We start from the raw sequence: 8,837 nt of genomic DNA on the forward strand, positions 1-8,837 counted from the left end.
AGAACATCAGGACCAGTGAATTATGGATCAACTTTTAAAAATGAGAAACTCAAATCCACAGCTAAAGAATAAAGTGTTTAAATCGCATGCACACTAAATAAAACAGAAGATAAGAACTGACCTCGTTTACACAAAACTCAGAAATGATATGTTTCTCTTCATCTCTCAGAACAGGAAGTTCACTTGTTCCTGTGAGAAGTGCATGAATCCTGTCTGTAGGTAAAACATCAGAACAGGACTTTTGTAGTGTTTCTAATGCACTGGAGATGAGAGATTGTGTTGTGTGTGTTGTGTTTACAGGATCAGCTGAAGCAGCATCAAGTCGAGGCTTTTGAGCTTTCCTGGGTGGTGACATGTCTGATCCAGTTCTCTTTGCTGTGGGCTTTGGGTCTGTATGAATATAAAATAAATGTATATAATTTGTCACACGCCCTTATCCTGAGAGACTTACAATATTTCTTCCTAGATCTTAAAAAATGACTGTTACACATTTAGGTTCATTAAGACGGTGAAGAATTTGCCTTGTCAATACTTTTTCCATTAATGTTTCAATACTTTTGGTGATAATGTACATACTAGGTTTAGCACATGCTAAGATTAAACTGTATATCCACTAAAATTAGATCACAACATATCACATTTAAATACGTTTATCAGCTTCCTGCTTGTTTATGTTTTAATCGATTATTATTATTTTTAATTGTATTATTAATTATTTGTGTTCATTTATTACATATTAAATGCAAATACAGAACACATCAAAATGTACAGAAACTTAGTATTAGAGATTTTACTGTTACCTTTGTTCAACTCGTTCTCCACTTTGTAAAGTTTTTCCTGTTGAGGATCCAAAACAAAAAAACAGATTTAGTTTTATTTAGTCACATTTCTCACTAAAAGTTCAATGATGTCTGCATTTAAAAATGGAAAGAAAATACCTCCATTAAGCGAAAGCTTTTCTCCATGCTGCTGATTTTGCATTTCAGGCCTCGGATTTCCAGATTTTGTCTGGTGTTCACTTCTGTAAAATAATTTACAAAATGAAATGAAAAGGTGCTTAGATCACATTATCACATTATATGTGTATTTTAATAGAACTGAATCATGCAGTAATAATCAACTTGTACTTTCTTACACACCTTTAAGTGGCAGAAGCTGGTTTTCAACACTGACATTTCTGTGGAAGGGAAAAGAAACATTTAGATAAAACATTATATAATATATTATTATATTACATATTATATTGTATCACTGCAATGATTGGAATAAATTATAAAGAGCAAAAAACATACTTGTGAGTGTTGCTGAGTAGCATAAGGCTCTTAATGGCCTGAAGCTCCTGCTGGCTTATGCTCGCCTTTTCCATTTCTGTAGGTCTTTTCAATATTTTCCTCTAGAGAGTTTGTTGAACCTAAAAAAAATTAAGAACTGCTTTAATCACAAATCATTCTATAAAGTTTTTGTTAATTTTTTTATAATAAGTATCTCTGTAGTCTGATCGTTCTTCCTCAGCTGATGGGACGCGTTTACTCAGTGGAGCCTCCTTCTGCTTACAGCCTTTAAATGTACTTGTGAGCGTTAAGTAGTAATGTCATGTTTAGATGATGTTGGGATTTAGGGACTTTATTGAAGCTAAATGTTTTTCATGCTAGCTAGAGCGCATTCGAAAGTTCTGGGTGAGCACGTGACTAGCGGTAAACCTGCAAAATTAATGAAACTAAAGACTTGTAAAGTAACTTACCGCTAATGTGTTTCTTCGGAAGATATAGATCGATTTGGTTGCGTGATTGAGAAGTTTGATGCTCGATGTGTTGAGTTTGTTGGCTGCTTCCAAAATCAGACAAAATCGAGTGTTCTCAGAGTAGTATGGCTGTAAGCTCGGTGTTCTGGCTTTTATGCATGTGGTCGAAAGTGGCGCACTGTGACATCACAGAGATATGAACCATTACATGAGCATTAGACTAAAACACTGAGGATGTACAGTTACATGAACAGTAACTATAACACTGAGGATGTACAGTTACATGAACAGTAACTATAACACTGAGGATGTACAGTTACATAACCTAACATGTGCTTCAGTGTGGGTATTTAACTGAATAAACAGCAGAAACTGCATATAAAACATGAAGAGGACTAATAAAAATTGATTTTATCTTTGTCTTCTTTTCTCAATTATTTGCTTTGAGAATGTTGAAAGAGAAGTATAGAGAAGGTCAGAACGAGTTGCATTGTGTTTATAGATCTAGAGGAAGCATACAACAGGGTTTAGAGAGGAGTTGTGGTATTGTATGAGGAAGTCTGGTGTGTCAGAGAAGTATGTGAGGGTGGTGCAGGACATGCATGAGAACAGTGTGGAGGTGGAACGTTGGAACTGCTTTAAGGATCAGCTCTGAGCCCTTTCCTGTTTGCAGTGGTGATCGACAGGTTGACGGCCGAGGTCAGACAGGAGTCTCGTGGACTATGATGTTTGTGGATGATATTGTTATTAGTGGTGAGAGTAGTAAACAGGTTATGAAGAGCCTGGAGAGGTGGAGGTACACGCTGGAGAGAAGGGAAATGAAAGTCAGTAAGAGTAAGACAGAATACATGTGTGTGAAGGAGAGGGAGGGCAGTGGAGGGGTGCGGTTGCAGGGAGAAAAGGTGGAAAAGGTGAAGTTTAGGTACCTGGGGTCAACAGTGCAAAGTGAGAAGAGTGAGAAGAGTGATAGCAGGAGTGATTTGTGATAGAAGGGTATCTGTGAGATTGAAAGGAAAGTTTATAGGACTGTGTTGAGACCTGAGATGTTGTAAGGTTTGGAGACAGTGGCATTAAGTAAAAGACAGGAATTGAGCTGGAGGTAGCAGAGCTGAAGATGTTGAGATGTTCGTTGGGAGTGACGAAGATGGACAGGATTAGAAACAAGTTTATTAGAGAAACAGCACATGTAGGACGTTTTGGGGACAAAGTAAGAGAGACATGATTAAGATGGTTTGGACATGTGCAGAGGAGGGACATGGGGTATATCGATAGGAGAATGCTGAGGATGGAGCCACCAGGAAGGTGGAAAAGAGGAAGACCAAAGAGGAGGTTTATGGATAAGGTAAAGGAAGACATGCAGGTAGTTGGTTTGAAAGAAGAAGAAGATTATATATTTTATATTATTTTCCTCCCAAAGGATTGATTGCTTGGCTTTTCCTTCCTTCACTGTGCAAGAACAGGCTGAAATTAAAATGCACTTTGCAGCAATGTTCAGTTTTTTAAATGTAATCAACACAATTGACTGCACTCATATTTCTGTAAAGACTCCGTATGAAAATGAATTTGTTTATGTTAATAAAAATGTGATTTCTGTTAAAGTGCAAGTCATATGTGACTCTAACACGACCCTCACAAACACTGTGGCACGCTGACCTGCTTCAGCACACACACACACACACACACACACACACACACACACACACACACACACACACACACACACATATACACACACACATTGGTACATACACACATACAATGATGTACAAACAATACAAATTATACAAAACATACAATACAAATTATATGATGTTGTTTGCACACGTGCACTTTAGTCCTGTAGTCCTGTGTAGTCTTAGTTCTTAGTTTTGTGTTGTTTTGTGTAATTCTGTCTTGTTTTAGATAAAAGTATTGGGACACCTGACCTTTCCTGCAATATGTGGTTTTCTCAAAATGTTAACACAAAGCAGGAGCCACACGGTTGTGTAGTGTGTTTTGTTAAAAACAAGTAAGTAAGTAAAAGTAAGGACTCAGTCTCCTCCAAGCAGCTCGTCCCTGTGAGGACTCAGTCTCCTCTAAGCAGCTCGTCCCCTGTGAGGACTCAGTCTTTTCCAAGCAGCTCGTCCTCTGTGAGGACTCAGTCTCCTCTAAGCAGCTCGTCCCCGTAAGGACTCAGTCTCCTCCAAGCAGCTCGTCCCTGTGAGGACTCAGTCTCCTCTAAGCAGCTCGTTCCGTGAGGACTCAGTCTCTTCCAAGCAGCTCGTCCCTGTGAGGACTCAGTCTCCTCTAAGCAGCTCGTTCCGTGAGGACTCAGTCTCTTCCAAGCAGCTCGTCCCTGTGAGGACTTGGTCTCCTCCAAGCAGTTTTTTTCATAGATCACCTCAAATCAGTGTTACATTCATTGTGTGTGTATAATGATGGCATGACAGCTATAAGGGTGATGAAGGAAAAGTCAAATCCAAATGAAGTTTGTCACTTTTTTGTTTCTTGTCATTATTTGTTGTCCTCCCATGTGCTGCTGTACACAGGTGAACAGAGATGTCCATTCCACACCAAGCTTTTACAGAAATCACCAAATCTTGATTTTATTACTGCTGAGATGATTTTATAGGAGTTTAGTTTCTTATTTTAATACCAATATAAAATCCCATACATATTATGGTGTAGTCGTGGACCAGTAGAGAAAACACTAAGTGCTTGTAAAAAGACTGGCGGCAGATCAAAATCAATCACATCTTTCATTAATGTTTTTTCTTTTTTAAATACATTTTTGGACTTGACTGTATTCAATAAAAAAAAATATGTATTACAGTTAATTTACCTTGTGATTAATTTACCAGATAATTTTATTCTTATGATAATTTCTTTAATACAAACGTCTTAATAAGTAGATGATTATAATTGAAGGATGAACAGAGACTATAAATACTACAATGTGTTTAAATAAAAAATCTGTTTGTGTTCAGAGAAGGTAAGTATAATGAATAATCTAAGGAAAATAAAATAAAGTCTGTTAAAAGTGCAGTGTTGTCAGGAAACAGAAGGAAGCGAGGCCAGGTAGCATGAATGAATGATTTCTTTTCTAATAGCTCATAACACACATCTGAGGCGTGCTAATCACGTGTTCTCTCATTCTTTATTTTCAATGCACTTCTACTCCCCCTAATGGTCACTTTAAGTATAACAACAACAGGTCACCACATGCAGTACAAACTAATTACACCTCAAATTAAACCCCACAATTTTTATCAAAATCACATTCCAAACTGCAAACACGTGTTTTCTATTAAATAATATAATTCTAAATATTTTAATACCCTACTGTGTCTAAACACAGGAGCGCTATAGGAACTCGTGTAGGGTTTACAATCACACACCACTTCGCTTCTCTTAACACCACCTGTTTTCAGCTTCCACGGCTGCATTTGAATCATTGAAGCCCCGCCTCTTTTGTGAGGTCGGTATCTCTGATAGCGCCCTGGACTGCTTTTATTGTCATGACAACTTTGTTGTGCTGCAGTTTAACACAAACATTTACTGACCACAGCAATGAAGCGCAAACAAACAGCTGAAATGTTTTTAATTGTTTTTAGTGATAAGCGTCAATGTTTTGAACAATCCGCTCTCCAAGACACCAAAAAAGATTTTTCAGCCAGAAAGAGCGACTTTCAGAAGAAAGAAGGAGAAATAATGACAGATAATAAGACGGGTAACAGCTACAGCTGCTTCTCCTGCTGTCAACTTCATTCAACTTTATTGTCATTGTACAGAGAACAAGTACAGAGACAATGAAATATAGTTATTATTTAGTTCCTAAAACCACATTAAATATCAATCTGTCATGCAGGAAATATAAAATGATTTTGTACTGACTGAGTAATGCAGCACTTATAAAATATTTGTACTACAACATTGTGTGTGTTTAAGACTGGTGCAGTATTGCATGACTCTGTTCTGTTCACTGTTTTAACTAGAAGTTTATAATGATTTCTGTTTAACTTAAACTTTGTTTTTTATTTTGTAGATAAATTTAACGTTGCCAAGTGCAGAGATAAAAAAGGCAACATCAGAAGGCCAATGAATGCCTACATGGTTTGGGCGAGGAAACAGCGCCCATCTTTTCCAAGGCCAATCCAAATAGCAGCTCTGCAGAGATCAGCATGCAGCTTGGGATCGCGTGGAACAAACTGAGTGAAGAACAGAAGAAACCCTACTACACTGAATCATGGAGGCTTAAACAGGAACATGAACAGTTGTTTCCTGGTAGGTGAACTTTCTTTATAGACAAATGGCAAAATAACAAAACAAACACATCAATTCTGACACTTTTATTGTTTTTATGTTGCTTCTTACTCTTTAAATTCTTCTTTTCTATCATGTAGATTGGGTTTATAAACCGCTTCCAAAGAAGGGAAGGAGAAAAGGCAGTTTGCAGAGTAGTGACTCACAGAGGAGACCTGATCATCAACCAAACCACCACATAGTCATGAACATGCCAGAAGAAGTACCAGTCCATGACCTCGTGCCTGAAGTTAGTGATCAGTTCTCCGGCCTTAGCCACCAAGAACTGCTGTCTCCTAAAGACATCTGCTTTGATCCTCCTCTTTTCCCTTCTGTTTCTAAATCGACTTTCTGCCAGACCAAGTGAGTTAGTAAACTGCATTGGAACAGTTTCAGAAGAATGACATGCAAATGAAGTTTTACTCTGCATCTTAAATAATCGCCATAATCGCCACTCATTTACTTTAATATGCAGCTAAAATTGTGCACTTCTGTTTACAGCACCTGCTATGGGTCTGACTGTACAAGCAGTGAGGTTCAGCTCGAGGACGAGGAGGAAATCACTTTGCTCAACAACGACATCTTTTCCATATTAAATGAGGAATATGGCTTTTTTAACCAGTCTGGAGACCAGAATCATACTGAAGACCCCCACAACAGCACAGAGATCCTGGATTCTGTACCAGTGTTTGATATCGACAGCTTCGAGGATCTGTTGAAGAAACTTGAAGAGATGGAAAATGATTCAGGAATAGAGGAAGATGGTGAAATACGAACGTTTCATGTACTTTAGTGTGCATGTTGTTTCACCATCTTCATTTTATATTAAATTTTATTTTAAACAACTTTTATATAAGGAAATAAAGATTTTGTATGACAATCATGTCTAATGTCTCTTCATCACAGAGAAAATTCAATCACTTCATTTTCTTTCTTGAAATCCACTTTAGTAAAGTCAGTGATGTTTGATGTCCTTAAAGAAAAGGAATTTGACAGAAACTGACGTTGAGGTATTTTCTTGCAGCTTTAGTGCTTTGTTTAAATTAAATGTGGGCAGAACCTGATTCACTTAAACATCTGTACTTGATAATTGAGCACATGGATTAGCACAAGAAATTCAGTGAGCATAAGTAAAATGATCATGTCGTCTCAGCTTCATCCAGAAAACCTGGAAGTTTAACAAGAAAAAGCTGTTGGTTTTATTGACATGTACACACACATTAAGACACTTTTAAGGACTCATTAGAACAATGTTTAGTGTATGAGAGAGAAAATGTCAATAAGAATTTGATTGAACGCACACAGATGAAAATTCTTACCTGTAGCGCCTCCTTGTTGTGGGTTATAGATTCATACTGGGACTTCAGGACACTGTGAGCCTCTCGTTCTTGCTCACGCTCCTAAAACACAGCCATGAGGAAGAGGATGAAGGATTTAGTCATTAAGGGTTTAGTCATTAATGTTCACATCCACAATGAGGCTCTACTAATATTACTTTCACCACCAGCTTGTGTGTTTAAACCTGAATAAATCCACTATTAAACCATTAAAACATTTTAACAAGTTATCACAATTTATATTTGAGTAAATATTTGAACACTTTGTCTTTTCCTAACACTGTTTATCAGTTCATTTCTGCTGAACTGAAGCCATTTTTCTTTCCTCTCAGTTTAACAGCAGTTACTGAAGCACACAGAGGAACAACTCAGTCATACACTAGGACACATTTCACTACCACATTTATACCGGTTTTTACATCTTTATTATTTCCTATAGAGTCCATTTACTGTGTAAATGTAGATCAAAATACAGAAACAACATGAAAAGCGAAATACAATTATTTAGCAAAATTAGCTAACTAGCCAGCTAGCTATTTTTTAGCTTTAATAGTTTTCCTTCTCAGTCTAAATATCAGATTTGTAGTGAACTATAAGTAAACTCTTGGTATCTATAAGTTTATTGGTCTCCTACACCATTAGCTGAAAGGTCCATTTCTGCTCACTGCAACATTTATGGAAATAAATGATAGATGATGATAAATATGATAAATATGTAAACATATGTACAGTGAATAAATATAAAGGCAGTAACAGTGCAGAGATGTGTGGACATCATTAAGAAGTACAGGATGGATCTAAGTCTGTGGCATTGAAGAGTAATGTGCAGAAGTGAAGATTACAAGATTATGGCATTTAAGAATTATCAAGCTAAATAACCTATATATAACCTATATAATTTTTGTCAAATTTATTTACTTTTTCCTGCAAGTCTGTGATCTTTATGCTAATGATCAGGAGTAAACACAAAATGAGGAACATCGCTTTTCCCCTCTTCACTCCGGTACCGATGGTCCTGATCACCTTTCCACCTGTTTGGGGATTTTATGGGTGATTTGTTTCTCAATAATAATAATTATAATAATAATAAATGATAAACTCTGTGTTTTAAAGAGAATAAAATCCATAAAGCTCGGAAACTCACCGTTCCAGGGGTCGTACAGTTCACTTCATCCCGGCAGAGGGTCTTCATCCTCCACCTGGAAGACGGGGCGTCTCTCGGAGCTAGAGGAGGAAAATCCAAGTGATGCTGAGGAAAGAAAAGTCTAAACAAATAATATCAAATATATAATATAAAATATTTCATATAATAAAAATCAAAAGTGATCTTTCAGAGTTGAATCCCAGTGGAAACGCGACTGATCCGAAGCTGCTGCTTTCAGCTGATACACACTGTGTGGTCAAAAGTATTTGGACACTTGTCTTTTCCAGTCAGATGTGATTCATAAATTCACCTAAAATGCGCTTAAATGCACCAA

General features: G+C 37.1%; 1 long non-coding RNA gene across 1 annotated transcript; it reads right to left on the bottom strand.

Moving 5' to 3' along the window:
* Window positions 1-7,157: 7,157 nt before the first annotated feature.
* LOC124384811 lies at window positions 7,158-8,537 on the bottom strand. Its single transcript, XR_006925623.1, has 3 exons — window positions 8,504-8,537; window positions 7,342-7,422; window positions 7,158-7,190 (listed from the first exon to the last, which is right to left on the bottom strand). It is a non-coding gene; the product is annotated as an uncharacterized LOC124384811 (long non-coding RNA).
* Between the last annotated feature and the right edge of the window lie 300 nt (window positions 8,538-8,837).

The sequence above is a fragment of the Silurus meridionalis genome, chromosome 4, assembly GCF_014805685.1.
Source record: "Silurus meridionalis isolate SWU-2019-XX chromosome 4, ASM1480568v1, whole genome shotgun sequence".
NCBI lineage: Eukaryota > Metazoa > Chordata > Actinopteri > Siluriformes > Siluridae > Silurus > Silurus meridionalis.